The sequence below is a fragment of the Ischnura elegans genome, chromosome 5 (genome assembly GCF_921293095.1).
Source record: "Ischnura elegans chromosome 5, ioIscEleg1.1, whole genome shotgun sequence".
Lineage (NCBI taxonomy): Eukaryota > Metazoa > Arthropoda > Insecta > Odonata > Coenagrionidae > Ischnura > Ischnura elegans.
In genome coordinates, this window is record NC_060250.1 from 85327445 (window position 1) to 85339841 (window position 12397).

A 12397-nucleotide genomic window follows, 5' to 3' on the forward strand; every position below is an offset into this window, starting at 1 on the left:
GGACGGACTGTGGTCTCATATAATTAAAACTATCCTTGGTAAAAATATACAAGAGCGCTAAAGTTTAAGAGTAGGAAAATTAAACCCGAGGCCAACCTTAAAATCCTCAACTTCCACATTACTCTGAGAAATGGAAAGAAGAAAACGTAAAATTCATTAATAGATATATTTAAAATCCTAATAATCCTCCTTCGTGAGTTTTAAATGTAATGAAAATAAAATTCATAATCGAAATAAATCAATGGAAAATAAACACTAATACATGAATAAAGAAATCAGAACTATCATATGATCTCGGATTTGGCTATTTTAACCTTGGTTCCATTCATGTAAGCCGACAATTGCTCGTTTATGTTTACTCATGAAGATATACGGATTGCGGAAAAATTTACCTGCGAGTAGGAGATCATTCGTAAACATATCATACTTTGACAAGTCAATAGGCTTAAAATACATCTAAAAATTACACCGTTGGTTTTCCAAATTCTAAAGAACGGAAGTTAAGTGAGTCACTTTTTTTACGGAATCGTATACGTATAGTAACTTAGGTGAAATCTTCATAGCTAGCTACGTGAGACAGTAATTTATTTAAAATATATTTATCAATGGATTTAAATTACAGGTATCATAATATTTCCAACACTTATTTTACTAAGAGTTCAAATCAAGTTTAAAACTTTCAATCCTCATTAATTCTCGGATTTATTTGACTTAGGTGAAGCAGATGGTGTGGATTAAGCGAGTTTGGAGCGCGGAAGGGATATTTGAAACTATGTACGAGGGAGGAATGTTTGGTAACCGTGGGAGAAGAAGGAAGAGAAGAGGATTTTTCGATAGTAGGAAAGGGGGTGGGCCTTACTGTGAATTGAAGAGGGACCTCCAAGTGGGGAGGTGTCGATGATAGGCTAAATACTTCATGTAAATCTACCTTGACCGGTTGAATACTTAAAGAAAGAATATCATCATTCACGCTCCCAACATTGACGGAGCAACAATACCCAGCAATTTTTTATCAGTAATACGAAAATCCACAAGAGTTTTAACGCCGAATCAAGTCCATAGCACTTTTTTTCTTATTTTTTGAAATATATAAACACTGTTTAACATTCCCTTTAACCTCATCGATAAGTGATTTTAATACAAAATGACGATAAAATAAATTTTATTTAATCTATGAATAAAAAATACAGGCATGAAAAATGTTACGCGTTTGTTTTTTCACCTCCAATGTTTATACCTATATATACAAAAATGTCTTTTAAAAAATATACGAACTCAAGATTAAAAAATACTCCAGACATACCAACTCAACCAGTGATTCAACCTTAAGGTTGAGGTTGATTAGGTTTGGTGAGGTAGAGTTATCTAAAGTTATGTCATCTAAAAACCTTAAGAAGAAGACGGGACAACTTAGTTGGTCACATTATGATGCATGATGGCCTGATGAAAACAATCGTAGAAGGACTGGTGGATCGAAGCGATAAATTAAGAGAGATATTTTGCCGAACGGATAGGTATGAAAATTCGTTTTTCCTCCGTACAATAACAGACTTCAATAAATGCTAGGCGTAATTTCGTTACAGAATTTACTTTTTATGTAGATTATGAATAAGGACATCGATATTCAACGCAAGTCCCTATTGAACGAATATCTTGGCTATAAACGCAAGTGCGGAATTGTTTCGCTTTTCGCCACTTCCCGGAGATACGAGAAAACAAAACAAAACGTCTGAAAGTGGGAGAAGCGGCTAGTGGGCCGGGCACGGACATGGGTCGGACGATAAAAGCAGTCCAAAGAGCGGATCGAAATAACCGCAGTCAGAACTCGGAAGATATTTATAATTAGACTCCAAGTAGATTTCCACTCCTCTGCTCCACGTGGAAGTGTTTTCATTCCTGTAGGGAAAATGCAAGAGGCAGCAAAAACCCTCGAAAGAATAAAACTGCGGTGGAGCATACTGGCATGAGAACCCTTCAAAAGCCTTCGCCCCATTCCACTATACTACGCTTCCAGCAACCATATATATATATTTTTGAACTAGCAAATCTTACGTTAGAACATCCATATTTTGGATCGTGCCCGCTTTAAATCATATACTCAGTACTCCTGGATCACAACAGTGTTGAGTTCAATCTAATTCCGGGGTCATTTATTTCCACAACAGCCGAGTAGGGATCGGGCAGTCTCTGAAACATCTACGCTACCGCCGGGATTTGAACCCCTAGGAGCGTGAAATCAACATTCTAGCCCAATTCGATCCCCTAACAAGGACAGCATTTACAAGGGAATAGTTATAATTCATATTTACATAATATTATAAATTAAATTAATCAGAGTCTCTCCAAAATCCTCCGCCAAATTGTAGGGGCGGATCCAGGATTTTTTCTGGGGGGCCACAAAGGTCTGACAGGTCTTTTCATATTTGAGATTAAAAACAACACGCAACAATTACTGTAGATAATATTCTCTTTATTTTGATATGAAATTTATTAATTTAAAATTAAAATGATTGAAGCTCCGTAACACACAAAATAAAACGAACGAAATGATAACCGTATTAAAAATCTTGTCAATTTTTTAAGCGTCTGTGGGGGAGGGGGTGCACGTGCCCTCGTGCCCCCCAAAATCCGCCTAGGCCAAAATGTATAAGTCAGCGTTCAATTTTGAAATGAGTAGTCACCAACCAACTTATCATATTCATCCTGCCAAATCCGAGAATCATTTTTATCCGGTGCTTAATTTAGGCAGCGAAATAGCGTTCCGGCACCTCTCAGAGAAAAAAGGGTAGTGCCAAAAAAGTCATAGTTTCTATTTATCTGGTTAAACATGATTCCTCATTGTAAATTTTATTACGAGTTTTAAAAACCGGAAATTTTTTTGTGGGGATCGTATTCCAAAATCGTGTGGATAAAATGTGTTGCTATGCGTTCCGGTAACTATAATTTAAGAAATGAAGCACTGATTTTATATCGCATTACATTCAAAACTATTCAGCAAGGTGAGCTGCGATGACGGATTCAACCATCAATGTGTGTCAATGATGTCAATTATCTCTAGACGACTATCCACGCCATGGGGGATAAGAGCCATGGGCGTGGCCGAAGATGATTCCGGAAGGGCGGGCCGTATTCCAAACGCGCATTGGACGGATAGGAGAGAGATGCATTCTGAACGCTGCATAATGCAACGTTGACTGCATACATATTTGACGATGATTCATGAGCGTGGATACAGGTGTTCTGCCGTTCCAATCTCTCAGATATCTAAATGATGACAGTAATTTCTTCGCCAAGCTTTGTTTAAACAGCGAAATCTTTTTGATCTTCGTATCGCTATCGTGTTAGTATAATCTGGTCATTTATAATTCCGAAGCGATAAGCGAATCTTTACGCGAATTGGGCTGTAAGTCGCAAGACACCCGAAGGCTGCGCGCTAGGCTTACATTGCGTAAACAATTGAGAATAGATATATTTAAGAGCAACACGGAGAACATCATCTTAGAGCCTCACTATATTTCCTGGTCCGACAGAAGCGATAAATTAAGAGAGATATTTTGCCAAACGGATAGATATGGGAATTATTTTTTCCCCCTAACCATTAAGGGCTTTAAAAAATGATGGTCGTAAATTTGTTTGAGCATTTGCTTTTTATATGTATACGGCTGGTGTCCCAACACCCCTGCCACACGCCTTTCTAGGCGGATTGCAGGGTAGTATGTAGATGTTGATGCATTCCTTAAAATATTTAAAAAAAAAGGAACAAAGCAGGTATGATATTGGCGCACGGGATCAACTTATAGCCCGCTCCACAACACTGGTCGTTATGTGCGCCCGTGCGTGCGTAGATCAAACACAGTGCGTGAACGTTTCCCCCTACGAAAAGGTTTGCGCCAAAAGGATTATTATTAAAGCGTCTAATCCTCTAATTTATGTTTTCCATTTGATCGTGTAAAGAGGTGCGCCTACCCGGTAGGATGACCAACCGCAAAAGTTGTGAGGTGATGTAACAAACGTTATTGAGTAAACGACGCTAAGGTCGCATCGGAAACAACCAGAAGTAGTACTACGGGCTTTGGGAGCATGAAATACACCTACGTACCAACTTTGGTTGTAATCCGTGCAGTACTATAGAAATGGAAAATAATAATAATAAATCGAATTTATTGGACTATATTGGGACTAGAAAGTCCCATTTCCCATCTAATCCCTCGTCATACATGAAATATTTGCAGTTTAATGCACTGTCAAGTTACTCTTGAAATTGAATGCAATCATTTATTGCAAAGGAGACACAGAAATACGCTTTTTAGAAACAAAAAACAAAATTCAAAGTGAACAAAGTTACATTTTCCAACTGTACAAAGATGAAAAACGTGGGAAAAACCTAAGGATAACAACTTTCGTCCTTATCGGGAAGTCAACAACAGGAAATCGCCCACAGAAGAAGGGGAGCGTGAAAAACCTGTAAAGAAAGGATAAGCAGCGTCTGATACTCAGCATCACCAATTTTGAATAATACATCCAGTAACTTCAAGCAAGAGGAAAGTCAGTTGTGTCATAATAAACAGATATGAATCGTAGTTGTCAATAGCCGTCGCATCAAATACAAAATCGCTGATTTTCACCATTAACGAGTATTGTTGAGCACCGACGCTGATATAGATATACGAATTGAGAGTTGGTTGTCAAGTGAAATAGCAGAAGCCGAGATATTTCCCAATTCTTCCTCAGTATATAGAAAACACAGAAAGGAGAGAGAGCTGAGATTGTTCCAGTTGACGACTTAGAATACGTATGTTGTACTATCCATTGCTCGAAAAAAGTATTTTTACATGCGCATATTACAAGTCACCTCGTAGCATTGTGGTCACTAATGTCACTTATGGTTGACTTATTAAGGACCCTTTTAGGCATATTTGTCACAGAGAGATCAAGAATATTATTTCGTCTTGTCTGTGTTGTTACCTTTTGGTGATTGATGATTGGACTTATAAGCCCATCTAACCAGTATTTCTAGGTTGCGTTGTGTCGACAAGTTCCGCTACCCTTTGAATTCGTCCAAGACCTAGTCGCGTAAATTTGCAGTAATGCTCATTGCAAAAAATTCTTTGAATGGTAGTGACACAGGCGTCATCCGGAGACGAGAATTCGCCGAGCGAGCCATAAATTTCGCCCAACTCCCGACGGGAAGCTCGCGATGAAGCGAGTTCGGGGATCCGAGGAGAGGAAGGGGAAAATTACGATGAGGAAAAAACACAGGGCATATCAAAAGAGGAGTAAAAAAAACAAAAGAAGCCAGAGAGGCGAAGAATGAAGGGATAATAGAGAGGGAAGGGAAATGGTGGGGTCGACCTACAGTGGGCGTTGGCCCATCCTTTCGACGGTTCGAAGTTAAAAAAACAGAAAGCTCTAGCCTTTAAATGAAGCACACTCTCCCATGTTCATATTCTTAATTGATTCTCTCTTATCAAATAATTTCTTGTGAAGCAGACCGTAAGAAAAATAACATGTAACATCTTTCTTTGTAACACACTTTTATAAGATGTGCTAAATATTTTACCTTTTTTACTGTACATGCAAAATAACATGCAGCATCTTTCTTTATTACCAACTTATATAAGACTCAAAAAAATATATTTATTCTTGGATAAGTACAAAACATAAAAAAACGACCATAATACAAAGGAATATCAATTTTAAAACTGTACTTTTCAAACAAAAGAAGGCGATAATGCAAATAGATTACTTATGCGACATCAATATAAATCATATGAATGCAATAACAATAAAAATTACACGCTCCGACCTAGAACGGGCTTTGACCCATCCTTTCAACGATTTAAAGTATAAAAAAGAAACCCTAGCTTTTAAAAGGAGTACCTTCTCTCGTGCTGAAATTCTTGATTGATTCTTACTTATCGACTAATTTCTTGTGGGCCAGGGCTTAAGAAAAAGAACACGTAAAACCTTTATTTGATACAGACTTTTATAGGACGACCAAAATAACATAGCTACATTTGGAGGCATTTCTAACATCAACAACCGAGCACAATAAAAAGCAATATCAATAGGCAGCTGTACTTTTCAAAGAAAAGGTGACAATCCAAAAAGACGCCTTATGTGAGATCAATATGAATCATATGAATTCAGTAACAAGAAAACTCACAAACTCCAAGCTAGAGTGGGCGTTGGCCCATCCTTTCGACAGTTGATAATAAAAAAAGAAACTAAAGCTTTTCAATGGAGTATCTCTCTCGGATGAATAATTTAGAAACGGTCACGCATAACTTATTTTCCAAACGAATGGGAAACGTTCGACATGGCTCTTCTACGTAGTCACATGTAGCTAACAGCAGCGAAGACGATACTCCACTCCCACCCAGTTTCATCAAATACCGTTTAATTTTACTGGTACAAAAACCGTTATTTAAGACTTAAACTGAAACCTACCTTCTTCTGAGAATTATCCATGTCGACATTTAACACAGAAAGGCTGGGAAAAACACTGAAATATGACTCGATTCAAGAAAACATTAAAAAAGTTGAAAATGTTTACACCTACTTCCCATTTCCTTGAGAGTAGAGATCCATTTCGATATATTTCTACAAAGTTGAAAAAAAATTTATTACTTGTTGATATAATGTTTAAAATGTTGTATTTGTGTACAATTGATAGCCTTTGGTCATCTATAAAATGTATAAATTTATTACATAGAGAGCAAATATATAGATCAAAGAATTGCTTTATTGGATATTAGAAAAATACACACTTTTTACGAAGAGATTAAACTACAAGCTAATCCGGAAAGATCACATATTTAAAGTGAATAAAACCTGGTATCCCACTGATACTCTGAGTAAAGAAATTCAGGAATGGATGGCTGAGAATGATCACAAGAAATACAAGGTCCTTACAATTTCCAGAAATGAATTGAATGCAAATCTTTGCTAAAATGGAAAACGCGTAAGCGGCTTGCTAAAATCATTGCGTTGCTAGCCATCTTTGATAAAATGAGATGAATGCATGCATGAGTATACAAATAATTTATTTATTTTTTTTATTTTGTGCACATAATATTATATCCATCTTAAAATTGGATCACAGCCACGAGGGTTGTTTGTTAAAGAAACCCTTGCAATAGCCAACTTGAATTTACGATGAAGCCAATATATGGTATTTAACATGCACACAAAAAACTGTATTAAAATCTATATAGGCAACAATTAATACGCAATGATCTCCAAGTAGAGTCCTTCTTATCGAGCATAAATAAATGTTTGGGATCTTTTCCAAGTAATTGACTACAAACCCAAATGCTTTCAAAAGGGGTATGTGGAGGCTTCCAAGGGTCATTACTAACGTTAACCTACTGCCCTAAAATTGGCCAACATATGTGAGTCCCACATAAACTTTGGCTCGAGTTTCCATCCGGGCAACCCTCACATATCTTAAAAGAAGTAATAATTATTTTTTTGAAGTTGTAAGCCAAATAAATCAGTGATGGAATTTTACCAGCCTCCCATACTTAGCTCTCAGCCAGAAACACAATTTTGGAAGTAAAGAAAGGCGTCGCCAAAGAATATTTAGAGCACGATCCAGAACTTTGCTCCTCCGTGGGAGTGATGGAGGAATTGCTGCAGAAGATATAAAATCAGAAGCAACGGAAGAACGGGGCACAAAAGGAGGTTCCACCGCTACCACACGTTTTAAAACTAAGACATCCAATTTTGTGAAAGAATTTATAAAATACTGCTTTCCTCCCACTTTCTAAAGCAAAAGTGGGATACATAGCATGCAGATCAACAAATTTATTTTTCGTTTTAATTTTCCACCAGTAGTTGAGTCGAATTGAGCGCCTTTATCACTGAACTTGAGTAATTCGACTTTAATTATAACAATAAAAACTTATAGTAACGCAAAAAGTACTACTGTAAAATGCAAAGTTAAATCTTCATCATTACTACTTTTTACACTTTATAGTTTATATTTTAGTCAATACAGCATTAATATTTTGATTAAATTAGAAAATATCTTCCCCAAACCAAGCATTTCCTTAAAAATAATAGAAAACTAAAGTTGTCACACTTAGGTTTCAAAATTTGCCGAATCTGGAAGCCCTGAAGGTGAGCAGGGAGGTATTTTCGTATCATCATCTGGCCTTAGTGTGCCTGATATGGCATCATCCCCGAGAAGCATTGAGACCGATGACACGACACGAGAACATCAGATCGTCTTTCACTTAATCTGGGGTTGCTTTGTTGGACACCACTTCCACAGTTTGAAAGTTAAGCCTTAAACATTCAACCCCAGTATCGCTATATATTAAGGAGTCACGAAAAAAAACTCTTAAGAGATAAAAAACCACTAGTCCTCTGATTGCATTACGTCTCAGTCATCAGGACTTTGGCAGACCATAAAAATAGCGTATCATATACACTCAAATCATAAAATAAAGACGACTAGGAAACCCTTTTCATCAGAACGAAGTCGTTAAAACTAGACGTTCAAAACTTTACGCTAAAGTACTTCGTACACTCCATATCAGACAATTATGAGAAAAGGAAGAGTTTAAAATCATACTTGGGAAAAATCCTAAAGAAGACTACCCAATTGAAGAATTACCTTTAGTTTCCTCTGGTCAATCCTCTCGGTGATGTTTCCCCAATCCTTACCTCAATATAGTATGCAATTAAATATACCTACCACCAATATGCAATTTTCTGATCTCTTTAACACGATGAGCGACTCCTACTACCCCAAAAGAAGATGGTAAGGACAACCACATACATACAAGGCCTACGGAAATTTAGGAGAGGCCAAATAGGTACCGATTTTTTATGCAATCACTGTAACTTATTTCCAATAATCCTGAAGAAAGCACATTTTTTACGAGTGTTCGAAATTTTGAACGAGATGTGCGACAGGAAGATATAGTCTGATTTAATTTAGTCTGTGAACAGGGTGACGAGTAGCAACTTTTCTGATCTTATGCGATTCAAATCAGATACTTCATGCCTCTTGGCCCACCCAGGCTTCGTTGTTAAGACTCACTAATAATAGCGAGCCTCAATAGCGAGGCCCTAGACTTGAAAAAAGGCACTTTTAGAGCATATTGAATGCGTTGCCAATTCGGATGCAAGAAAATAATGTTGAAGGTCCACTAAAGTATCTATTATGGTTGAATGTAGTCTTTATGCCTTATAAACACTCCGTGCTTCCATGCTAAACGCCGGTTTACAGAAAACATTTAGCGATACATTAACCCCAATTAGGAATGATCACCAATACAAGATGCAATGCCGATCATAAAGGACCAACGTAAAAATATTTTCATATCTTAACAGGACGATTGATGATTGGAATAGATTTCCAGCAGAACTGTTTCAGTTTTTTCCTAGTAACTGAAAGATTTTTAAGAATAGGCGCAAAATATTAATTTTGGAAAACTAATTTCAATGTTAATTTAAGTTTCGACTTGACTGATTTATTTTTATTTTGGTGATGTATTTTCGATTTCATTAGTTAACTTTTACCACTTCGCAATTTGCCAACTTGTATAAACTTTTATAGTAAAAATAATACAGCTATAATAATAACCGTAAAGAGCACCTGGCGTGGAACTCCAGTGCCCATACGTCAATGGCGGCCTACATCGAAAAACCTGGCTAAATTAACCGGAATAATTAGCGAAGGGTCAGATCGATCTTGTATTACCTAAAAAGGAAAATCAGCGTGCAATTTTTCGAAAGCGTAGTTTTGTAGACATTGTTCACGCGGCTTCCGTCCGTGGTTTGTCAGCTCAAACCGTAATAAATGGAAGAAGACATAATGGGCTGAAAAATTACATAAATTTAACATGTAAATGAGACGTAAACTGCGGAATAGATATCGATAAGGCTAAGAAACAACTCAGGGACGAATTCAGCATCAAATTTTGGGGGGTTATGACCTGGGTCCGGGGAGTATGGAATGTATCCCGAGAGAGAGGGCGTTCTCCCGCGTAAAATGTCTCAAAAAAACCCTTTTTTTGCGAAATTTGGGGCCTAAAGTTTCATTTTTCTTCTTAACAACAGATGAAATTGAAATTTTGTAGACATTAAAGAATAAAAAACTATTAAACTAGAGAATATTAAAAATTTTGACAAAATTTGAGGGCCTATTACTCCTGTAGTATATGCACCCCTTAAACCAAAAAAATCTCATCTTAGTACTATAAACGCGGCAGCATGCTGTCAGCTCTGCAGAATAATGATGCATGGCGTCTAGTGCGCGTTAGTATCTATTATAAACGTTTCGGAGCCGTTGAGCTATTTTTTTTGTTAACCCGTTAAACCCAATGTTACATTTCTACGTAAAATCAAAAATGTATAAATTTTCAGATCTATTCATGAAAGATCAAAACTACGCGTTCGTTTGTGTGGTAAAAGTTCACTGGCGAAATATGTAGCTGCCACAATCATTATGATTAAGAAGAAAATGTTCACATATTTAAAATGAAAAATTTTGACATTTGAATTCTCCCAGAAGCAGCTCTGGCTTAGGAAGGGTTAAATCTCCATTTATTTTTTTCTGCAAACAGGACTTGAAGGGCCAAAGTTCGTTGACTTCTCACGCTTGCCGCATTGACGAGGTGTTTCCTCGGCCTAAAGCTCGGGGAAGGCCGGTCGAGACAGCGCCAGCGAATGAGTAATGCTAATCGGTGGAGCAGGAGAATGTTTAGCATCATCATCCGCCCGCTAACCACGCGCCCGCCAGCAGTCTTGTCTTTCTCTTCCTACATCCCGTTCCCATTATGTGGACAGATGGGAGCCATGACATAACTCCCGACAAATGCCCGAACCGCTGCGGTACTTGACATGTACAACACTATTGCGAGGCTGAGTTCGCGCCACAGTCTTGGCAGGAAACACGAGTCGACGATTGTGCCAATTAGGACGATGCGATGCTAATGAGCTCCGGGAACGGTTCGTGTTAAAAAAAGGGGGAAACAAGACGAAAACGTTGTCGCGCGAACCGAGCGCGTTTTGAGAAAAAATATACGAGGATTCTGTCAATTTCTCTGCGAACGAATGGAACACAAGCAAGGAACCGCGGTCATTTCCGGACACAATGTAGACGAATCGCCATTAAGAATACGGGATGTTGACAGCAAAAGGTCATACCACTGGTACCACTTGGTACGACTGTGGATGGGACAGAAGGTTGACTGAGCAGGACGATTTTCTGGAGGATGGCGATGACCTGATCTACTCTTCATGCAATCCAACCAGGGAGGCTAGAGTAAAATTACCATCGTATTCTCTCACCAGCTCTTTAAACTAATTCCAATCGGTCACTTTCCACATTCGCACAACATGCGGTATTTGCAAAGAGGAAAAATTATTTTCCTTGAGTGGGATTCGAACCTGGAACATTCAAATTTGCGCCATGAGTTCAACAAAAAGGTCACAATTAAAGTTCAATGGCACAATACCTGATTTGGACCAGCATCTAAAGCAATAATTAGATCGACTTAAATCAAATTAAGGAATCCTTTATATGATATACAATTAGAGCAAATAACGAACATTTAGATTAAACGGAATACATCGCCCTTTAGAGGACAATTAAATTCATTCATATCGACGATCTTGTAGCGAAAATTGTAGAGTCACGCTATAGATGGATATATTTCTTTGAAGTATGCATGCATTATTTTTTTCATTAGGGTTAAGTCCACGTTAAAAGAGGCTGGATACAAATCATGGATTGAAACGTAATTGGGAGGGACAATATAGCACAAATGCAACGAAAAATTTTGTATAACGGAAAAAATGAATTGACAGAAAATACCTTATTTAGAAAAATGGAAACTTTTTTAAATAATGAAATCCATATTCATTTTATTTTGCCATCAATAGGGAAGTTTCCACGAATAAAAATTTAACATCAGGTGCGGTCCGTGAAGCAGAGACGGCTACATTCGCTCAAAAAATCGGCACATTTCTTGGAGACGAAGGGACAATTTTTATATGCGAATTAGGATACTCGTAATTTTAATAAATTAGCATAGGACACTCTGTAAGGTTCATTTTAATAAAATATCGTCATTTAAAATTCGTACAGTTAACCTTACCATTTCAGTGTTATTTATTATTTTCCATTATAGAAAGGTCCATATAGTTAAGCCAGACGATTTCAATTACATTTATACATTTTATTTTTTTCTCGTATTTTCATTGGAGACCACCGATCACGGCTTCGGTACTTAACTCAATCATCACCTTGATTAATACACATTGAACTCAGAAAGACAGTACTTAACTCATTTTTAATCATCCAAGCATTGCTTGCTCAAAGAAAAAAAATTCAAATACCGCTAAACAATAATGTAAAATCACAACAGTACGCAATCAA